This window comes from Mesoplodon densirostris, chromosome 13 (assembly GCF_025265405.1).
Source record: "Mesoplodon densirostris isolate mMesDen1 chromosome 13, mMesDen1 primary haplotype, whole genome shotgun sequence".
Classification (NCBI taxonomy): domain Eukaryota; kingdom Metazoa; phylum Chordata; class Mammalia; order Artiodactyla; family Ziphiidae; genus Mesoplodon; species Mesoplodon densirostris.
Window position 1 is genome coordinate 76,131,859 of NC_082673.1, and position 24,378 is coordinate 76,156,236.

General features: G+C 36.7%; 1 pseudogene; it reads right to left on the bottom strand.

Moving 5' to 3' along the window:
- Positions 1-1,089: 1,089 nt before the first annotated feature.
- The window catches only part of LOC132500633 (metalloendopeptidase OMA1, mitochondrial-like), a 43,023-nt pseudogene continuing 19,734 nt past the window's right edge, over positions 1,090-24,378 (bottom strand).

The following is a 24,378-nucleotide window of genomic DNA, read 5'->3' on the forward strand; positions in this document are numbered from 1 at the left end:
TCATTGATTATAACAAATATACCACTCCAGTGTGAAATATTGATGGCAGGGTAGGGTGTATGTGGGAGAGGGGAGCAGGGGACATAATAGAAACTCTGTACTTTCCATTCAATTTTGCTGTGAGGGCTTCCCTGGTGGCACAGTGGTTGAGAGTCCGCCTACCGATGCAGGGGACGCGGGTTCGTGTCCCGGTCCAGGAAGATCCCACATGCCGCGGAGCGGCTGGGCTCGTGAGCCATGACCGCTGAGCCTACACGTCCGGAGCCTGTGCTCCGCAACGGGAGAGGCCACAGCAGTGAGAGGCCCGCCTACGGCAAAAAAAAAAAAAAAAAAAAAAAATTGCTGTGAACTTAAAATTGCTCTAAAAAATAAGTTCTGTTAAAAAAAATTAAGCATAGAAAGATAAAGGAAAGGTATAGGAATGTTTCCCCACTCTGGGCACAGCATTTGGGAAAGAATAGCTACCATCCATTGAAAAGTAATGCAAAAGGAATTTGGCAAACAAAAGACATAAGGAAAAACAGGTTCTGGTAAGATCTCTAATTAAGTGGTAAATATGGTCACTTGAAGGAGTATATTTTCACTGAGGTGGTCTACTAATTGAGCAAAAGACTTAATTTTGAATCTTTTCTTAAATATCAAGCCAATACCCCAAGTTATCTTTAGCTTCTCTTCCATTCTCGAGCCAGGTACATGGCATCCTCCAAATGGAGGCTAAAGACTGAGCTGCTTGATTTTTCACAGCGACTGAGTAACAGGCTTTCTGCAAGGGTGGATTGATTTCTGGGTCACTTTCCCCACAGGCTTAGAGTAATCCCTTGCACACAGTAGAGACACAATTAATATTTTTTTTAAAGTGTAATATAAATTTATTCTGTGACATTTTCCTCATTGAAGATTTTTAAAATAGATTAAAATAATCAGTGTTTCATAAAAAATAAATACATCAGAGGAATTTAGTTAACACCTCTAACATAGATGGCTTGACTCTGACTATCTACTTTTGTTTTCATGTCAAACATCATTTTTAAAAAAGTAATATAAAAATGATAGATTGCTGCATTCTACATGTCCTGTGTCTCAAACATTTTAAATCAACTTCCAGTTTTTTTTCTCAACTCTGTATGTTAATGGCATTTGCTCCTGTTTTTAAATGGGAAGAGTATCCATTTTTTTAACAGAGATATTTAGGTCTTCTTTTTCTGAGTCTTCAAGAAAATGCTTCATGCCAAGTTTGAATAGTAATTGAGGGTCTGGTCCAGAAAGCAGTAGGCAATTACAGAGAGCCAGTGGTATGCATCTATCAAAGTGCTCAGCTCAATTTCCATGAGAAGGGTGTGTGCATAACCATTCTGGAAACTTGGGATGACCATGGAGGCTACCTGCAAATTTCATCTGCTGCTGAAACACTGGACTGGCTCTGACATCCACACAGACTTTGCAGCAAACTATAGTCCAATTTTGTCAACTTCAGCCTCTAATATTCTATTGTTCGATCAATCAAACATATACTCTTGCAATGAAGACTTTCTCAAAACTGCCAAACTATCTCAAGGATAAATGGCTCAAATCACTGTGTGAAAAATCAAACCTAAGAAATCCAATAAATCAATCAAGCTGGTCTTTTATTGCAGCCTGCCCAAGTACTGCATGTTCTATTTCATAGCCCAGAAGGAAGAAAAGTTGATGAATATCAGTTACACTATGTAAAAGCTCAGTGAAGATAAACATTTGTCCATTTGGAATCACACAGGAAGTGCTGGCTCAGCACATATACTAAAATTGGAATCACAAAGGCATTTATCGGGGGAATCAACCACATGAATAATCTCAGAGATCCCTAGGATATCTTTACTGTGCTCAGTTAGATGATAAACCACTTCTTGTCCTTAACAGTGGTATTGGGTGTTTTTCTTTTTCTTTTTTCTTATTTTATTGGCGTATAGTTGATTTACAATGTTATGTTAATTTCTGCTATACAGCAAAGTGATTCAGCTATATATACATATTATTTTTCATATTCTTGTCTTTTATGGTTTATCACGGGATACTGAATATATTTCCCTGTGCTATACAGTAGGACCTCGTTGTTTATAAATCCTATATATACTAGTTTGCATCTGCTAATCCGAAATGCCAAGGGGGAAGGGTGTGAGGGAGGGAAAGATTGGGATTTGGGGCATCTTTCTTAGTTAGCATATCATTTTAAAATTCTTCTATCCATGTTTCATGTTCCAGTACTGATAAAATTCTGAAATGTTCTTTTCCCGATTATAGTAGTTTGCTCTTTTCTATGACTGGACTTACCTCCAGCTGAGTAAAATAAAACAACTGCAAGTAGCAATCCAAGTAATAAATTCTAATTTTTGTCTTCCTTATACTTTCTTTAGATAGTTCCTTCTGATTAGGAGGAAGTATTTGCCACCATTTCCTTATTTCCCTGAATACTTACAATGATTACAAGTAGTTTCCGCACTCGTTTAAGAATTATCAATAAGAGAGGAATCGGACAAGTTGAAACTGTGACATGTGGAAACTCCTGATGTCTCTTATGGGAGAACAATTTGGAGGACACAATATTGAAAGAACAGGGATGAACACAACTTCTTTTATCAGTAGGCTTGAAAAAGAGTCATTCTATGAAGTAATTTTTGTGTAGTCATCCAAATTCCCTTAGTTTTGGTACTCTAGAGGCATTCTGTTCTTTTGTTATTGAAAATCCTATGGAAATAAAAGTTTCCAAGCAGAAAAGTCAACTTATCACACTGATTTATTCCCAGGCCCTGATACTGACTTACTATATGGTTCATTTGCACTAAATGGCAGTCTGGTGAGGTTACAGCTAGTGTGTTACATTTTCTCCAGTTGGTCAGCGAATTAAATCAGAAGAAAACACAATTTCTATTAGCAGACTACAATCCACAGATGAAGCGTTTCTTTCTTTTGCTTGATTTATCCTAACAGTGGCAAAAGTGATGAGTCCCTCAAATTAGTGACTGTGTTTGTTTATTTGCTTTTCTGAGTGAGTTAGTAAGCTTTGCAGTTGTCTGTATCTTTTTCTCCCTTACTGTAAACTCAATGAAAGAAAGGATTTTGGCTTGATTCCCATTAGAACACCAACACCAGACACAATACCTGCAAATAATAGATGCTCAGTCAATATGTTGAAGGAAAGAATGTATGAACAAGCAAAGCTGTTTTTTTTTTTTTTTGCAAATCTGATTCTTGAACGCTCATTAGAGCACTATGGTATAGTCAATTAGCCTTGAACTAGAAATCAAATACTCAGATTCAAGGCACTATTCCATCCGTTTTTATTATCTATCCTTTCATAAATCTTGAAAGCTCTGAGACTCAATTTCCCTACTTGAAAAATGAGTAGAAATCAATCTGAACAGCTAATTCTACTAAGACCTGGAGACTCTATCTACATAAAGCCAATGAAAGCACTGTGAGTTTTAAGCTGCTGTATAAATGCGTGATCAGACATGGCGTGTCACACTGACATCAATCAGGGAAATAATTTACAAAGTGAGTGGGAAGTGTCAGGAGGTGGAGAATGCTTAATTTTCCAGACTTCTTAGGGCAGTATGGTATATAGTAGGAAAAAACATTTGATAAGCTACAGGAGCTGTAAGTGCAATCCCTTACCACTCCCATTCATGTTCCACTTTCAAATAATGCCCAATAAAACTTTCTTGTAAGAAGAAGTTCTCCACTGGACTTCCCTGGTGGCACAGTGGTTAAGAATCCTCCTGCCAATGCAGGGGGCACAGGTTAAAGCCCTGGTCCAGGATCCTGCCGCGGAGCAACTAAGCCCATGTGCCACAACTACTGAGCCTGTGCTCTAGAGCCCATGAGCCACAACTACTGAGCCTGCATGCCACAACTACTGAAGCCTGTGCACCTAGAGCTCGTGTTCTGCAACAAGAGAAGCCACCGCAATGAGAAGACAGCACACCGCAACAAAGAACAGCCCTGCTCATCTCAACTAAAGAAAGCCCACATGCAGCAATGAAGACCCAACACAGCCAAAAATAAATTAATTAATTAATTTAAAAAAAAAGAAGAAGAAGGTCTCCACTTAATTGCAGATCTTTCAAATATAGAGTGAAGTATAAGTATGGAGCCAGAGGTATGTTGCTTGAGGCACAGAGGGTGAATTTTTTTCTACAACTTTCCCTAGAAATTAATCAAAGAGACAAAATTTTATTTCTTTAAAGTAAAACTTTGAGATGATGGCTGTCTACCAAAGATGCCAAATCAAAAGGCTGCCTGGGATGTACACATATTGTAATTGTCCAACCTCATATATAATCATGTCAGAATCATATTGGACGATATCAGACCTAAAGAAAATCTCATCTTTGTTCCATAAAGTCAGAATATATTAATGTAGGTGAGACCAAGCTCAATCTTCTTAGCCAAAAAGTTAATCTCACATGGTAATGTGGAGACAAACCCGGAGTCAAAATCCAGTATTCTACCTCATGCTGTACGAAATGTTTTACAAGTGATTATATTTTAAGTATTGATTCAAAAGCATTGAACAGATCAGTTCTTTGTACCATGTTTTTCCATTCCTTTTTTTCCAAATGGATGGCCTACATTTAAACTAGGCCGATGAAAACTGGTAACAGCTTGCTAATGGATGTCAGAATCTTAGCTCATTTTATTCAAGTGTCCCTTCATTTATTCCTTAATTCATCAAACATGTATTAGATGCCTAAATGGTCCAAGCATCTGGAGTTGCATAGGGAATTACAGTAAATACAAACAAACATTGGGTGTATGTGTGATCTGAAATGTTTACTAGTTACGGTCTGAGATAAGAAACATACCAATAAGTAAAACATTTGGCTCTTGGGCTAATTTCCAAGACAAGTTCGAAAAAATGTCTATTTTCTGTGTTCCTTCTTCACAACTGTGTTGAATCTGGAATATAAAGCCACTAGAGATTTAACCACAGTATTTCATTTCTCTTATACAAATTCAATAGAATACTGACATTCAAATTATGCCTACTCTCACTTGATACATTTCCAAGATTACCTGAAAATTTTAAAACAGTTTGAAACAGACTCTCCAATACATTAGTTCATTCATTCAGCAAACATTTACAATACCCATTATGTGTCTGGCACAGTGAATAAGTACTGGGGGGTTAAAACACAAATGAGACTGCTCCAGAAGAACTCCTTATTTGTAAAAAATATGGCTAACCTAATTTAGAATTTACTATATGACTACAAAGATAAAATTGGGAGGATGTTTTGAAATACATTTCTATGGCTATGAAAAATTTGTCCAAGATCTTTGGCCCTCCTTACAATTTTCCTCCCTAGCAGCTTATTTTCTAATAAGTTTTCTACCTTTCCCCTTCTCCTTCTCCTTTCTCTTCCCCTTCCCTCTCCCCTTCCTCTTCCTCCTCTTCTTCTCCTCTCCTTCTTCTTTTTCTGCTTCTTTTTCTTCTCCTCCTCCTTGTCTTTCTCTTCTTCCTTCTTCTTTTCTTTTTTTAATGGATGACCCTCTATGTCTATGACTATATATGAACTGGACCTTCATCTGTGAGTAGATTTAGATCTGTTTCCAGAATTCTTTGGAGCTTTTCATGGAGACTCCTTGGGGATGACTAATCCAGTGGCATTCCAGGCTCACTTTCTTCGCCTGATCTCTGGCAGGTTCACAAAGAACTGCTATTTAAATTGGGGCTTTGAGAAAGATTTCATTTGAAAAAAAGGGTTCTTAGATATCTTTAAATTTTAAAGTCACTCTCTTTCTTGTCTAATTTTCATCTTTGGAGGATAAACTGAGGCAAACAGAGGAGAAGTGGTAGTATCAATACTATATAGCTACCTAGAGAGAACTATATTTGAACATGGGTCTTTCATTCTCAGATGCTGAGCCCTTTAGGTTATTCCAGGCAACAGTTCTCCTCTGCCACATTGCCCACTGCAGAGGTAGAAATCTCTGTCTGGACTTGTAAAGACAAGAGTGTCACCATGTGCTGTGTGTTTCCCCTCAGGTGTAGACTTAACTACCTCTTAACTTCCTTTTAGCTTTAATCAAGAACACTCTGTCCATAATTTTCAAAATGTAATTCAATTTAGAAGACATGAACTATGAATTTACTAAATTGACTATGCTAGTCTTGTAAACACTAGGTTAATATATATATATAATCCTTGAAAAGGAGTTTCTTATCAACTTCTTTAGGGATTGGGGACACAGATATGCATACATCTTCAGTGAAACCAGATCTATATTAGTGTCTTGTTGTTATGAGTTGAATTGTGTCCCTCAAAAGACATGCTGAAGTTCTAACCACCAGTACCTCATAAAGTGGCCTTATTTGGAAATAAGGTGATTGCAGATGTGACTTATAAATTAAAGTGAGGTCATACTGGAATAGGGTGGGGCACTAATCCAACATGATTGGTATCCTTATAAGAAGATGGCCATGTGAAGACACAGAGATACAGGGAGAACACTGTGTGAAGATGGAGGCAGAGATTGGAGTGATGCACCTATAGTCCAAAGAATACAAAAGACTGCCAGCTATCATTAGAAGCTAGGAGAACGTCATGGACTAGATTTTCCCTCAGAGTCCTCAGAAGAAACCAAACCTAATCTTGACTCTCAAATTTCAGACTTCTAGCCTCCAGAACTGTTAAACAATAAACTATTGTTTTAAGCCACCCAGTTTGTGGTATTTTGTTACGGCAGCCACAGGAAACTTATACACATGCTCAAAGTTCACAGATGAGGAAGCCGTTATCAACTTTGCCATGTGTCTGGCACTCTGCTGGGAGAGGGTGACATTTGAGTTGGGCACTCAGGAGGAAGTCGGAGTCGGCCAGAGAGAAAAGGGAGCATGTGTGTTTATAGAACAGAAGAAAGCAGGAGCAAAGGACAGGATTTGGAAAGGTCTTGGTGTTTGAGTAATGCTGAGTAGCTCTGTATAGCTTCAGTGTGGAACATAAATTGCTTGGTGCTTGGGCAAAGACTGATGCAATGCCCTTTTGCAACAAGAGAGTTTACTTAAATCAAGAAAAACTTCAAGTTTTGGAATCACTGTGTGTTTTTATCTCTCTGTGTGTGTGTGTGTGTGTGTGTGTGTGTGTGTGTGTATGAGTTTAAATATGTACTTATCCCCAGATGGTTTTTCTTTCTTTCTTTTAATTTCTTTTTAATTATGGCAGCTATTCTCCAAACATGTTTTTGTTTATCTCAAACTAAGTATACAGTTTCAACATATGGAGCATATTTTGTTTTACTTCAGTTTATCTTAAGAAATCAGCTTTCCTAACTCTTGTTGGCAGTGAACCCAAATGATTTCTTACTTTTTCTTTCCCTCTCTACTTTCTCCTTTTTTCTTTTCTCTAAGTTACAATTTATCTCAATCTCCCTCACTCTCACTTTCTCTCCATTCCTCTCTCCCTCCTTTCGTCCCTTCTTTCCTTTTTTCCTTCCTTCCTCCCTGCTACCTTTCCTCCTTCCTTTCTCCCTTCTTTCTCTTCCTTTTCCTTCTGGGAGGTCACAAAAGATTTCCCATGTTGATGAACCAACTCATTTCGTGGCAGAAACCAATAGTTCCTTGGCTTGTGGACATTTAATCAGCCTAGAAAATACATAAACTGGAAATAATGTTAATAAACAAGTCAGGGATAGTATTTGCTCTTTCATTTATAATATTATGAACCTGGCATTCTAGTCTGTTCATAATCTGAGCCCAAACTATTTTATCACTCTAGTTTTGTAGCTTTTTTTTTTTTTTTTTTTTGGCTGTGTTGGGTCTTCGTTTCTGTGCAAGGGTTTTCCCTAGTTGCGGTGAGTGGGGACCATTCTTCATTGTGGTGCACGGGCCTCTCACTATCGCGGCCTCTCTTTTTTGCGGAGCACAAGCTCCAGACACGTAGGCTCAGTAGTTGTGGCTCACCGGCCCAGTTGCTCCGAGGCATATGGGATCTTCCCAGACCAGGGCTCGAACCCATATCCCCTGCATTGGCAGGCAGATTCTCAACCACTGTGCCACCAGGGAAGCCCTCACCCTTAGTTTTGCATGATGTGTTTTCAAACCTCAGTGTATTTGGATCTCCTGTTCTTCTTTTTCTTAGGAAGCTTATTTTCATCCTCTCAGCCTACTGCACTCCACTTACCCTTCAAGATCCAGCTCAAATATCCCTCCCTTTAAACACATTTTATGATGCTCACTGGCAGAATTAATCTTTTTCTCCCCTGGATTCTTCTAGAGCTTTGTTCATTCCTCTATTTGCTTTATTATGATTGGTATTTATTTTCATACATGTCTCCTCCATTAAACTGAGGTCAAAAATGGTTTCTCATTGTCGCAAAATCTGCTATGTCCAATAGGCACAAAGCACTTCATAAATTCTCACTGAAGACATGCTTGACTGGGAAGAGATTGCTATCCTCATACAAGAAGCAAAAAGCTTGTCTTTAATATCCATGCAACTCTTCCTTAAAATCATTTGCAAACTTCCCAATGTGAAGAGCACTAGAAATGTCAGAAACTGGGCATTTGAAGAGAAAGCCACTTAGAAAGCTGAGTATAATATTGATAAGGAAAAATAAAATAAAATAAAATATTGATAGTGGAACTTATCCTTTCTTGGTGTGTATATTCATGTAGCAGAAACTGGGCATTCTAGTGGACTTCAAATACAGTGTAGGAGCTCAGTGATATATTCATGAGTGTTTCTGCAGTGTCACTAGAAGAAAAAGTTTTACCACTCATACCAACCCTGAAATCAGTTACACTATGCTGAGATAGTTTACGAGTGCAACTGTGCTGTAAGCAACTCATGAGGTCTGCCAGAAGAATGAAAGTAGAAGTAGGGGCACATGTGTCATGTATACTTAATGTCTGTACTCCCCAAAAACAGAGCCTATGTCTTTCTTCTTAAAACCCCCAGCACATTACTTGACACATTGAATATGATCTACAAAGGGTTTTTGAATGAATGAATGAAGATTGTCTAACCTGATACATAGCAGGAATGCAAAGTCACAATCTTCATGGTTGCAGCTCTATAATTCCTGCATCTGTCCATTACTATTAGCATTTTCAATGACTTTGTGATATAAGAAACTTTTAAAATTATATTGCATGACCCTTAATTTCAGCAACTTATTTCCAGCATCAGTGACCTTGATCATGACCTTATCTGTCCTTTAAGCATTACTTAATGGAAGTCTGTGCACTGAGTAGGGATAATGGTCCATGGACTAAGTAAGCATAGGTTCTGACTATGTTACTTACAATGACTGTAGTCCCCTATCCCTAACCACCTCCTTCTAACAAGGGCCTTGGAAGTCTCAGTAATATAAGCTGCTAAGGGGAAAAATGTGGAGAGGATAAAACAGATGAGGTGGGTTCTGGTCCCAAGTAGGGAGGTATAATGGACAGTAGCATGTGTGGTGGAGGGTCTGATAGAGGAGGAGGAATAGAGGTGTAGTGGTGGTGTACAGGGACCCATAGGCACCATGGATCAGCCTCACCACACCACCCCCTGCAAGTCACTGTTCCCCTCCCTGGGGTCCTCACCTTCATTTCTCATGGGCAAATTGAACAGTTTCTTATCTTAGAGCAGTAAGAGATATTTACATGAGTATGACACATTATCACTGAAGAGCTTGTGTTAGGGTGTGTTTCTGCCACATGAGGACAATGAGATTTTGTTACCTGGGAAAAAATTGTAACTTTCCCGTACCTGGGTGTTCCCATCCTCATTGGAAAGGTGATGTGTGAAGGAATTGAGATTACAAATGAGGAAGAGTTTATAGAATGTCAAATGCTACAGAAATACATCTTGATTATTATCTTGATATTGTCCTTAAGGTAGGATAGGATTGGGAGATTGGGACTGACATATATATACTATTGATACTATGTATAAAATAGGTAACTAATGAGAACCTACTGTATAGCTCAGGGAACTCTACTCAATGCTCTGTGTAATTGACCTAAATCAGAAGGAAATCTAAGAAAGAGGGGCTATATGTATATGTATAGCTTATTCACTTTGCTGTGCAGTAGAAACTAATACAACAAGGTAAAGCAACTATACTCCAATAAAAATTAATTTTTAAAAAAAAGGTAGGATAGGATTTCTTAAATGAGGAAACTCAGTCTCAGCCAGGTCAAGGGCCAGAGATGAAGGAGCACACAGTATACCAGCAGCAGAGTTCTAGAACCTGGTCTTGCTACTTTCACCCCAGTCTGTTTATATTTTTGCTTCCCCCATGCTCATCCTCAGAAATCAGGTTGTCTCTGATGTAACAATGTATGAACTTTAGTTAGGAGGTGTTTTTTCATTACAAAAGGGTAACCTTACCTGTTACATTCATGATCATTTAGATAGCTTGTTTTCCTTTAGTTTAAACCTAAAATTAAATAATCTAAATAAGGAATATATTTTTATAGTTAGAAGGGAATTTTCTGGTTAAACGTCTCACAGAGCTGGATCCTGAGACTCTGAGTGGTTGATAAATCGCTTACCTGGTGACAAATGAACTATAGTGGTAGCACCAGTGCAATAGCCCCTTGCCCATGCATGTCACCAGGCCCCGTGCTGCCTTTCCTTTACAGAGCGCCAAGTTAAATCAAGAGAAAACAATCTTCAGAAGCAACATTAAACACTTCATGCAGTACCTGACAGTGGACTCCTAAACCCCCGACACAGTCAAGCCAAGAGTCTTAAGAAGTTTTACATACATATTTGGAAGCTGTATTCAGCAAGCAATTGTTCTTAGGTGTTCTGAGTGAAAGAAAATAGTTTTGATCGGGAAGGAAATGAGTCGCTATCCCCATATCGTGCATTGGAAAGAGGGTGTGGTGCAGTCCTCACTAGAAGGCAAACCTGGGAGGGAGGTGGGCAAGACTCCCAGGAGGAAATTTTTTGTCTTTGCTGCAGGACCACTCACCTACCAACCCATCAGTCATCAACTTATATGTTTCTCTCCACTGCTTCCTTCACTCTCCAGTGGGGAGAATTCTCCTCTGTCCTCTGGCTCATGAAACAACCTGGGTTTCTCTGACTCTCCCCACTTCAGCTAAGAAGCCCACATTTATGGTTAATCAAACTACAAATGCAGAATTGTCAGTCTGAGGGTGGCTTCTTTAGAAACAGCCAGGGGTTGCATATTTGATGCTTTGAAGCACATTTTCACCCCAGGAGTTAAGCTAACGTCTGTTGAGAATTGTCTCCAGCTCTGTCACTGTTGAAACAGAAGCTCCTCCATAAACCCCAATTTTATGCCATGAAAAGATTCCACTCTATGCTAAGACGTTAAGAATAGTTTGGGGGAAAAGTTCTAGTCATTTAAAATAAGAAATCAACAAAACTTCCACAAACCTTCATGTTAACATAGTGATTCCTAATTTACAAAGCACTTTCTCCTGGCTAGCCTTGCCCCTGTTTGACTTTAAACCACAGAACAACTGCATTGGTTAGAAAAAGTTTGTTGTGTAAATCTCCCTTACACTCCATCCAGTTCCAATGACAAAACTCGGGTCCTTGAAAAAGCCATGCTCCTCTCACCACCAACATCTGCTCCCACTATTTTCTCTTTCAGGACTTCCCAAGGGAAACTTGCCCACCCTCTCCCCCTCTATCCCTACTCCAAACATTCCTTATGCACATAGGAATGAAACATAGACTCATGTTTCTATCTTCCAGAGTATCTGAAATCAGTTTCTGGTTATTCATTTTTCAGTATGATTATTTTAATATTTGTCACCCTATAAGGTTACACATCGTTTCTGTGCTTAGCTTACTATTATATCTTTAGCATATGTCTAGTATATAATAGTTCAATAAATACTTCAGAATGAAATGAATGACCACCACCCACCTTCCTTTTCAACTGAGAAGTCTGAAGCTCAAAGCAACATGCCAAATGTCATGTTACGAATAAGGGTTTTTGATGTCAGAGAGACATGAAATCTCCAATTTCAAATTTTAGCATTGGCATTTACTCATTTGGGTGATTTTCTTTAAATCTCTGGTTCTCTTTTCTTTTATCTGTTAAATTCATATAATAGAAACTAAAAGGATTGTAAGTTCTATAAGAAATAAATTCCATATAGTGTTTGTGTACTTTAATATACCCTTAATAAATCCATTCATATCTTTTAAGTCAATTAGTTGGACCACTGATCCTAGGCTATGAAGCTATTTCTATATATTTCAAAATCATCAATATCTCTTCTTACAAGAGGAAAATCTGAAGCAGAGGGCAAATAGTCAGTGCTAAAAGCAATTGTTTCTCTTTATCTTTTCTCTTTTAGCTCATAATGCAGTGACAGAAAAGACTGTGAAATAAAATTTTCAAGGCAATAGAAATGGAAGCAAAACTAATATTTATTTAGTTTATTTAGCATCTTCCTAAATGCCTGGTATAATGCTTGTTGCCTTGTCAGTTATTCACATTAACAAGGATTGTTTGAAAGACAAGCCCAAGATGGAGATGTTTAGGAGAAAATGAAGAGTTCTCATGGTAAAATCAGAGAGTGAAGTCAGTGTTTTTACTGGCAGATTTGCTAAGGTATGGAGCTAAGGAAACAGCCAAGATATTAGTTAAAGAAGTTGTCTGAAGAGAAGGCTTATGCAGTTTAAAACCAAAAAAGGAAAGAAAATGAAAGAACAAAAAAAGAAAAGAAATAAAGAAAAGTAAGCATTAAATATCTAGAGATGTTCCACTCAAGTTTCTTGACACTTAATCTTGTGTTTGATCCACCAGGCCACCTGTGTTGCTCTATAATATTATTATGTCCAATGTATAATTTATATTTTCTGTATTGTATTCCAAAGCTATTAAAGGCAGAACACAGACCAAAGATATATATATATATATATATATATATATATAAATCTCAGCATAGAAATAGCAAGGGAATATAAAAATATTACCCTTCAAATATCCTATTTCAGGCTGAAAATGAAAGAAGGATATTGGAAAACCCACACGTATATGACTTAATATATATTATCTAGTTCATTTAACTTCAAAACTGCTTTAATACAGCTACATTAGAAGCAGTAATTATACATATTTAAAACTTTGGCTGGAGAGAGCTGACTGAGAACATTGACATGGGTAACAAGACGTTTGTGTAAGAGAACCTGCAGGGGACTTGGAGTCAAAAGGAACTGGGATCAAATTCTAGCTCTGCCACTTATGATCTCTGTCATACTAAGGTTAGAAAATGAAATCTGGGGTTAGTAATGCCTACATATTAGGATAGATATGATTAAATAAGGTTAAAATAAGATTGAAAATAATAATTATTGAAAATAATATGAGTAGCTTCTATATACTAATACTTGTAATACAGTCTACATTTAATAAATACTGTCTTTTTCTCCCAAAAGAATTTGTTGATTTTAAATAGGAGAGAAAAGATAAAGTATCTTTGAAATACTAAATGATGTGCAGCAGCCATGCTGCTGGAAACAAGAAAGTAAATGTGCTTTGCTTATCAGAATGGTGCCACTGTCATCTACCATGCACCTGTTTCTTTCCTTCTCCTCCACCTTTACCTCAACTATTGAAGGAAAAAAATGATGGAGGTGTTGTCAAGGCCGACCTTATTCTAAAGGAGACTGAGGTCATACAAACATGTCCAAGCAAGCTGGTGATCTTCAGGAAGGAAAAGAATTCAAGCATTTTTTATTCTGCATATATAGACACCAAAGTCATTATATTTTTCTTGACTTTTTGCACTGGCTAAAACATCTATTACAATATTGAATAGAAGTGACTGAGTAGTCTTCTCTGTTCCTAACTTTCAAGGGAAAGAATTTGGGTTTTTTACCATTAAATGTGGTGTGAAGTATATGGTTTTCATAGATGCCCTTTATTAGACTAAAGAATGTGACTTCTATTTCTAGGTTGATGAGACCTTTTTTTTCAGGAATGGATGTTGGACTGTGATACATGTTTTTCTGCATCTACTGAGATAATCATATTTTTTAGCCTGTTAATCTGGTTAATTAAATTGATGAAGTCAAATATTAAAATATTAAGCCAGTCTTACATTACTGGGATATAACAATTTTGATCATGATGTATTATCCTTTTATATATGATTTGACTTAAGTTAGAAAAACTATATTAAGAAATTTTAGATGCATATTCATAAGGAATATAAATCTGTAATTTCTTTTTCTTATAATTTCTTTGTCTGGTTTTGGTATTCAGAGAACACTATCCTTATAGAAAGATTTGGGGTGTGTTCTTTCTTCAAATTTCTGGAAGAATTTTTAAAGAATTGTGCTTTTTCTTCCTTAAATACTTGATATAATTCACTATTAAAACAGCATGGCCTAGAGTTCTCTTCGTGTGAGGTTTTTCACTATATTTCAATTTTTAAAATAAATATAGCGCTATACAGGTTATTTATATTCTGCTTTCATGAGCATTGGTATTTATTGTCTTTCAAAGAATTTTTCCATTTCATCTAAGTAATTGAACTCTGCAAGCATTTTTAATTACTAAATGTAAAAAGTAATTATGAAAAGCAACCCAAAAGCTTTTGAAATTTTATAAAGAAATAGATTATGGTACTTTACTGTTTAAATCATCCTAATACTTTCTATTGAGCTCCCTACTGAATTCAAATTTCATATAAATCATGTAATGCAGCCCATTAATTATCTTAAAATTTGAAGTTTGCATGACCTGCAAGTTCCTCTGTGATCTTATCCTTTTTCCCTTGGCACTCGGGCTTTCTGTTTCCCATACCTACAAAGTTATCTCCCACAGCAGAGACTTCACACAGTCATTTCTTCTGCTGAAATATTTTTTCTATGATTATTATATGGCTGGCTGCTTCTCAACATTCAAGTTCCAACTCAAATATGACATCCCTAGGAAGACTTTCTTAGCTATGCTAGTTAGAGTTGTGGGCTTACTATGCACTGAAGTAGTAAGAATTCTAAGATGACCCACAGTTACCCATACCCACGTACAACCCACTCTTTTTGAATGTGGATAAGACCTGTGAATATGTTAGAATATCACTGTCATGATTTATGCCATGTTGTTTGGTACAAGTGAATATGCAGATGTTATTAAGGCTCCTAGTAAGTTGACTCTGAATTAATCCAAAGGGCCATTTTCCTGGGTGGTCTTGACATAATCAAGCAAGTCCTTTGAAAGCAGAAATATTCTTCTGTTTATATAGGAGAGGTAAAAAATCATTTTGTGAGAGAGTCCACAGAGAGTCATATGGCATAGACCTCAGGATGGCCTCAAGATGCTGAGATTACCTCTGGCCAATAGCCAGTAAGGAAACAAGAACTTTAGTCCTACAATTGCAAGGAACTGAATTCTGCCATCAACATGAATGTGCTTGGAAGAGAACCCTGAGCTCCACATAAGACTATAACTCCAGTTAGCATCCTGATTTCAACTTGATGAGGCCTTAAGCAGATGGCCCAGTTAACTCATGCCCAGACTCCTGATCTAGGAAAACTGTGAGTTGATAAATTGTTATGCATTAAATTGCTAGATTTCTGGCAATTTGTTATGCAGAAATAGGAAATGAATACACCCAAAGCCACTCTCTATTACACTGCATTATTTTATTTTCTTTATAGCTTAAAACTTTGAAGTTATATATTTTCTTGTTTATATCAGTATTTACCCCAGAATATACATTCTACTAGAAGAGCAATTTTGGTTGTCATTCTGCCAGGTTGATTCTTGCCATTCTGGCTATTTGAGAGGTAGATTGGAGAGAATTATAAATCTGTTTCTGTTTTTCTGTTTAAAAAAGAGAGGCTAATATATACTGCATAATATTGAGATTTTTCTCAGTGGGACAAAATAATCTTTCTTTGGTATTCTTCAATTTACTAAATAATTAAATATGAGGGAAAGTCTAAAAATTCTTCAAAATGAGAGAACCAAGCCAAGATTTCACAGAAATCAGAGGCATGTAGCTCTGTTATTTTTCAAATAATACAATTGTTTATAGAAGCCATGCAACATTTCAGAACAGAATTTTATTTTGCATAATGAATATACATAAATTTTTTTTTTGGATTTTTCCCTCTGTTGTTATTGTGACCACATGTGGTGATGGTGCCAGAACATTCCTCCCTTGTGTGTTTCATGCCCAAAGTGATCCTCATACTCAGGGTTTCCAGCATATCTGTCTGTTTTGTGAATTCTTGCTATTGTTATCCTGAAAAGGTAATCACAACCGCCTGAGCCAAAGAGGAGGGAGAGAGAACCACATGATTGCCTTTTATCCTCCTACGGGAAGAATTTAACTCCTTTACTTTTACTGAACTAGCAAGCAAAAAATACACTGATTAATTGTTCTTAAATCATCATACTTCCAGTTAATATATCCCTTTGGGTAAAAATTCAAGTCTAGAACTTTGTGGCCCATTATATTCATATTCAAAATCTTATAGCTGAACAAAGAAATGTTGCATTTGTTATCACCTTGAATTCAAATGTACTGAAACATCCAACCTGTACTCTTCCTGAGTGTCTAACATCTGTGGCTGTTAGCAACTGCAAACTTGTGAAATAAGCAATATCACCTTCAAATTCCAGGTCTTCAAAATGTTACTAGATTATATTGGATAAACATGTTTTGCCTTCAGCTGGTCAAGCTGCTTGGTAAAAGCCCTAATCCCCAAACTCTCCATTTAAACCAGTTTCAGTAACATCATCAGAAACCATTCCAAGATTTCAAACATGGCAAACATCTTCAAACATATGTCTACAAGTACTAATATCTTTTTTGTATGAGTTAAAGGACTCTAGAAATTACTCTATTCAAAATAAATATATTTCCCATTGATCCTCATTGGTACCTAAAATATTACCATTAAATTAAAAAAAAAATTTTGTGCTCAATACTTACTGCTTACAAAATGATGGGAAAGTAATACACCAAGTACCTTGTGTGTTTGCAATTTGTCCCCTGAAACAGAAATATAGCTTAATCTGGTAGGTAGAAAAGCATATTGGGAAGGGAACAACCAGGCAGTCCAGGTTTAAATCTTGTATTCATTTCTTACTGAAATGAAAACTTCTGGACCAGAGTATCCTCACATGTTAAAACCTAATTCAATAACGCATCTTACAAGACTGTCATGAATATGTTACATAATGTAAGAAAAAGACCAAAACAAAACATGATTATTAGTAGCTATTATTGTTTTTATTTTAGGTGACCTGCTAACATTTATTGAGTGTTCTCTATAGACAGTCTATACATACATAGAGATGGAATAGGTTTGTTTTATGTGAATTCCAGGACAAAATAAGAATCAAAGAAGAAAACCATAGGGAGAAACAAAATGTACTTCATTCTAAAGAAAAGAAAAAATAAATTATTATTAATCATTTTAATATTGTTGTTATTACTTATTGACTGACTCCTTTCTATAGTCAGGTTATTGCATTAATTGCTTTCATGGATTATCCTATTAAATTTTCACAACCCAACATTTATTACTATTTTTTGGAGAATCACACTGACTAAGTTCACAAGGAACTTTGCAGCTATGATCTGATCTCACGTATGTTGAATTACAGGAAGGTGTTGACCGGAAACAAATAGACTGCCAGATATTTCTCCAGCAAAGACAGGTTTATTCATGATCAGCAGAGAATTGCAATTTGGGGTCTGCAACCATGAGACACAGGCAAGTCCTCCACACAAAGGAGAATGTTTTTATACAGAGGAAGAGGAATTTGGGAAGTCTATCTTAAACAAAGAGCCTATGGCTTTTCATTGGCTGAGTCCTTGCAAAGAAAGAAGAGGAGTCTTTGCTGTAGGCTTTGCTATGTTCACAGGGTGTGAGAGCTCCCCCTTCTGGTCTCCCAACCCTATTTAATTGAGGTTTCTTTTTATTAATTTTTTTCCAGGGGATAACAATGGGATCTGTAGTACAGCTAACTTGGAGGTACAAGGTAACTCTCAATTAGACTTTATATAACCTCACTTAAGTTGTTAAAGATTTATTAAAGTACAGAGTCTAGACTCAATGTCATGGAGGTCTTACTTGACACCAGGACATTTATTTCACGGGGACATTTGGAGAGTATTGGGGATGTCATGGTAATCACATGGTGGTAAAAGTTGGGAGTATTTTGTGATATTGTGATTTATAATAAGAAATGCTTATTTGGTCTTTGTCCCCTCTTCTGGCACAGACCTCCATAAAAATCTTGGAACTTCCTAAGTGATAAGAACAATAAAAGTGTCTTTTGTTATGTTAGTGAGGTGGCTTTTGGAAAGAACTTAAGGATGAGAGCTGGTTGCCAGTGGATCCAATCATGTGATTATAGGGTTGGAACTTTCAATCCCATCCCTCTGACATTTAGGGAGAGAGAAAGGCTAGAGATTGAATCAATCCCTAATGGCCAATGATGTAATTCATCATGCCTATGTAATGAAGGCCTATAAAGACCCCAAAGTATGGGGCTTAGAGAGCTTCCTGGCTGGTGACTCTGTGGAGATGGGGGAGAATGGTGCACTTAGAGAGCGCATCGAAGCTCCATAACCTTTCCCCGTACCATGTTCTGTGCACCTCCTTCATCTGGCTAATCCCGAGTTATATCCTTTCATAATAAACCTATAATCTAGTTAGCAAAATGTCTCTCTGAGTCTTGTAAGCTGCTCTAGCAAATTAATTAAACCCAAGGAGAGGGTTGTGGGAACCTCAAATTTATAACCAGTTGGTCAGAAGTATAAATAACAACCTGAGCTTGGGACTGGTGTCTGAAGTGTGTGGGTGTGGGCAGAGGGGCTACTGAACACATAACCTGTGGAATCTGATGCTGTCTCTGGGTTGGTAGTATCAGAATTGGATTGAATTCTTGGACACCCTGCTGGTGTCCCAGAATCGCTTATTGGAAGTGTGAGGGAACCCCACCACCACCATCATATGGGAAGTGGGTCTTAGAACACCAAAATAATTTGCAAAAATAATTGAAGACAATAAGAGAAGGACATAGCTGTGTATCAGAAGATGACCATACATACCATATGGACCATACCATATGATGACCATACCATAAATACATATCTAATGACGTTTAAAGAATACCATGAGAAGATTAGTTTTAAAATGACTTAGAAAGTATAAATAATATTATAGGAACTGCAATAAGTCTCTAATAGAGTAGTTACATTAAGGAGATAAATAGTATATAGATGATAATTTTTAAAACATGTCATGTGGCATGAGATCTAGAGTTACATGACTTGAATTTGAAAATTTATTTTGCTATCTATGTTATGCTAGCTATACTATGCTGTATCTATTTTACTCATCTTTGTGAACTTAGACAATCCATTTCACCTACCATGAATAAGTTTCCTTCCCTGTAAAATGAAAATATTATCTTGACTTATTTATGTAATTACTGACCAGGGTAAAAAAGAAAACAAGATAGCATATATGAAGATACTTTATAAATAACCCAGTGATCTGCAAATTTATGGAGTGCTGAAGATGTTGATGATCATGGTGGAGGTGATATTGCTACTGCTAATGGCCAAGCAATTCAGATCAGCATGACCCTATAAATAAGTTTATTGATCTGCAAATTGAATCATCTATCTATCTATCTATCTATCTTATCTTATCTACTTATCATCATCATCATCTCAGGGGCCAGAAAGGCCCCTATAATTGTCAAAGATTGGGATTGATTCTGTTCAGCAAGTATTTAGTTAAGCTTTAGTCAACTATATCCATAGAGGGCAAGAGATCACCCCTGAAAACCTGGAAAGCTGGCTACAAAAGTTAAACTTGATCGAGATGACTTGGGTACTTTTCTTGGTGGACCTGGTGAGTTTTTGCACATCTGTGTAGATTGGGCAGCTGCCCAAGGGGTGTGGCTTTAAGAGTACCAACATGAACACATGTCATGCAGATAATTTTCTGGTCTTTTGAAATGGTGGTATTGAGACGATATTAACGGAACTTCAATATCAACAGATTTGCTTGATTGTCCTTCTGGTTACAAACATAGAGATTTAATTGTTCCTTTCCAAAAACAATTTTTAAAGAGAGAGGAAAATGAAAATCTTTAGTAGAGAAGAGAATATTGGAAGAAGGAGTTAACACTTTCAGAATGTAAATATAGGTTGCAAAGCAGGAATTAAGTGGAAAGAAGATACTTGAATCAGACAGCAATTGATTCAATTCAAGGATTCACTAGGATTTAAATTCCTGAATTTTAGCATTGTTTTGGACTAGATAATCCATCAGAATAAAAATGTCCATATTTTTAAAATAAGTAATCATAGTACATACTTCACTGAATTGGTGGAGATCAAAAGAAATAGTATACGAGAATTGCCTTCTACAAAGTATTGTTTATCCTGCCTTACCCAAAATAATTTATTTTCTTTTCAATTCTTCCAAAGTCCCAGAAATTATTTTTGTGGGTCTTACATTCTTTTAACACACAATCTTAATTAGGTTATTAATTTTTATATTTATAATAAATATATTTTATTTATCATATTTTCCTATGTTAATATTATTTTATTTTTATTGCTATCATTTAATTACTAAGCATTTATTGATCCCATTATTAGGAATTGTTGCATTTGTATTTGAGTTTAGGATATGAGAACAGGACATAAAACCGGAGATGTTTTGGGAAAATGTGTTTTAATTTGATGGTCAGATATTGATAATGACTGAACAGTACTCTTATAGCTTACATTTGACATTTAGTGGAAGAAGAGTCTAACATGTATTGTTCTTCCAATATGACACTTTTTTTGCATGATCTGTGAAAACTTACAAAGTCATGAAATTTTAGGTTTTAAACCTGAAAGACACTTAGGGAAACAGTTTGTGTAACCCCTCAATTTATAGGTGAAGAAACTAGGGCCTTGTATTTATAGATAGTGTCTATCATCCAGGTTACAAGATAGAATATATAGTATGATATGTACTTATGTATAAATAACCATAGATAAAAACAATCTGGAAGATAATATGCAACACACAGGGAGATCAGCTTGGTGCTTTGTGACCACCTAGAGGGGTGGGATAGGGAGGGTGGGAGGGAGGGGATATGGGGAAATATGTATACATATAGCTGATTCACTTTGTTATACAGCAGAAACTAACAAAACACTGTAAAGCAATTACACTCCAATAAAGATGTTTAAAAAAAAAAAAGTAATATGCAACATGTTTCTTGACCCCAAGGCTATCATCAGGAACATTCTTCCTCACTCCTCCTTTGCATTCTTTAAGTAAAAACCAATAGAAAAAAACTTCTTCTTACTTAAGATTTCTGCTCAGTTGCCCTTCCTTAGAGAGGTCTCTGAACCTTCAATCTACATTTAATACCCACGCCTTTGCATGGTCTGTGGAATGGAATGCAAATAGGACTTCTCTAATGTCAGGTTTTACATGTTAATTTAAAAAATAATTGTGGAAAGAACACAACCTTCACACCGACCTTCTTAGTAAATATTTAAGTGTACAATGTATTATTGTTTACTAGAGGTATAATGTTGAACAGCAGATCTCTATAGCTTATTTATTTTGCTTGATTGAAATTTTATGCCCATTGATTATAATTTCACCTTCTCATGTATTATTCTCTCATTAGTATATGTATCCCCACTAGACTATATGCTCCAATAGAGCAAGGGCACTGCCAGGTGTTTCTCACCATTGAATTTCCAGTCTTGAACATAAATATTGGCTCATTGTAGATGCTTGATAAATATTTATGGACTTAACAATACATAACAATCAAAATACAATCAAATGCCATTTTGAAAACATCCTAAAAATTCTAGAATTTCCAGAGCAATTTTTCTGACTACATTTGTCATTCTGATGGTCTTTAGAATCATGTCAGTCCCCAGTTTATTCCTAATCATAAATAATTCTGAAAGAAATCTGAGATACCTTTTCTGACTGTATTGCAGTGCAACTGTGCACACATGCATGTGTGTGTGTAAGTGTGTGTGCTGAGAAAGAAAGAGAGAGAAAGGGAGAGAGAAGGAAAAAGGGAGAGAGAGGGAGGGAGAAGAGGAAGAGAAACAAAGCATTAGGAAGCAGGGGTTAACTTTTTGCAAAAAAGGGAACAAAATAAATATCACTTATGGTAAAACACTAATATTAAAGACATTACAACTTAATGTATGGGGAATATGTGGATAATAGTCATTAAATTTAGCCTCACATATATAATATATATATGAACCTATATAATATATGAAAATGGATGTGACAATACAATTTCCCCCCGCTATCCGAAAGTAGAGAGTTCCTATGAAACCTTTCCTGAACCAAAATGGCATAAAGTGAATAAGCAATTACCTTAGGACACCCCTTGCTAACGAATTCACAAAATAAATTGAGATAAAGCACAAATGCCCAAAGACACAGCTTAAAGCTGTGGCAGCTCAGTGCTGAGAAGCTGAGCGTAGTTCCCCGGGGAAGGAGCTTGGCGGGACCACTCTCACTGCGTGGGGTTTGCGCTGCCTCTATAGCAGCTCCCTGCAAAACAAATGCTGAACACTATTTTCACTTTTTGCCTTTTGTTTTTTGTAAAAGTGAAGATGCCCTTTGGATGCCCTTTCTTTCAGTTAGTGAAAATAGGTGCTAATGCAGATATTTCATAAAAACGAAGTGATGTAAAGCAAACCTACAAAAAGAGGGGGATACCTGTGAAACAGTAAGGAAGAGAGCAGGGCACAACCTTTAAAAGAATGGTACAGCCCTAGGCCATGACAAAGACTGGTTAGAACCAGCTGGGTCCGTGATGGCAGAAGATTTTTCTTCCAGTAGACCTTGAGCCTCATTATACACTCATTGTAATACATTAGCATGCTAACTGACACACCCACCAGTACCATGACAGTTCAGAGCTACCCACAAAAGGCCAAAAAATGGGCAGTGGCTCAATTCCTGGAAATCCCTGCCCTCTTCCCCGAAATAATTGGAATAATCCTCCCACTTGCCTGTGAAATTATCCAGCCCATAAAAACTAACCACACCATAGTTTGAGGCTCTCTAACCTCCTGAGATGGCCCACACTGTCTGCGGAGTGTGTTTCTCTCTAAATAAATCCACTTCTTACTTATCACTTCATCTCCGAATTCTTTCGCAACGAGGCAAGAACCTTAAATTCACCGAAAACACCTGTAACTGCTTTGACAAATATAACAGTAACTACTATATTACTTTTTGAAATTTACTCAAAGATGCATGTCCATTTTCTCATTCAAATCTCTATTCTTATTAACCCAATTTCAAAACAATAAACTAAGGGTAATAATAACTTATGCAGTGCTTGCAATGTAGTCATATACTCTTGCTAAAGCATATTCATGTATAAACTTATTTAATCTTCATGAAAAATCTTACAATATAGGTATACTTCTTTTCCTTAGCCTGAAGTAGGAACTGAATCTTAGCTAAATTTAGTTTAATGCCACAAAACATAGTTGCTTACCTTAATACCCTTTTTGCCTCCTTCCCACCTCCTGTGGGAAATGTAGAATGGCAACAGTGGAACCAGCCTCTGTAGAGCAGAGCCAGGGCACAAGTCTGGATCCTTGGATAACCTTGTGAAGTGGAAACATTTACTCACATTGGACCAACCACCTAATTTGGGGCTGTTACATCTAAGGGAAAGAATTTTTTTATCTTATTTAATCCACTGTAATTACAGGACATTACTTTGTGCTCTAACAACAACAACAAAAAAACATGGCTTCTACCAAGTATTTTGGGGAAGGCTAAAAAGTTCTTAAACCAGATAGAACTGAAGTTTCAGCTAAAAGAAAATCCTCATAAGCAACATCATGTTCTTGTCACAACAGCAAAATCCTGGCTTATCATTTCTATAAGGAAAAGGTATATACTCTACTGAATGTACCATGTCTCAGAATCTCAGTATTGCAGGCTCATATATCTACTTTTGTCATCATCACACAAAGAACAGACACATCTGTTGAGATAGATTAAAATGGTCCAAGATCATGAGATTGGTGTATAAAAACAATGTCAATTTTTGAGTTTACAATGTGAAGTCACTGTCACACAGAGACACTTGAGACACTTGAGTTCATGTAATCAATTTATTTTCTTTGTAGAGTCAAGATAAACAGGATGCCAAATTGTAATCAGAAGCTACTGCACAGTTTTATGAGAACTGGATATACTCAAAGTCTATATAATCAGCCCCATGAGTCCCTGTAGGCAGATGTACACCGGAAGCCAAATCTTAATCAGAAGTTGCTTCGTGAACATGGAATCAGATGTAAGGAGTTTGATGATTCAGGCGTCACGTGGTATATCTCTCAATGTGATTCTCTTGGCAATAGGAGCAGAT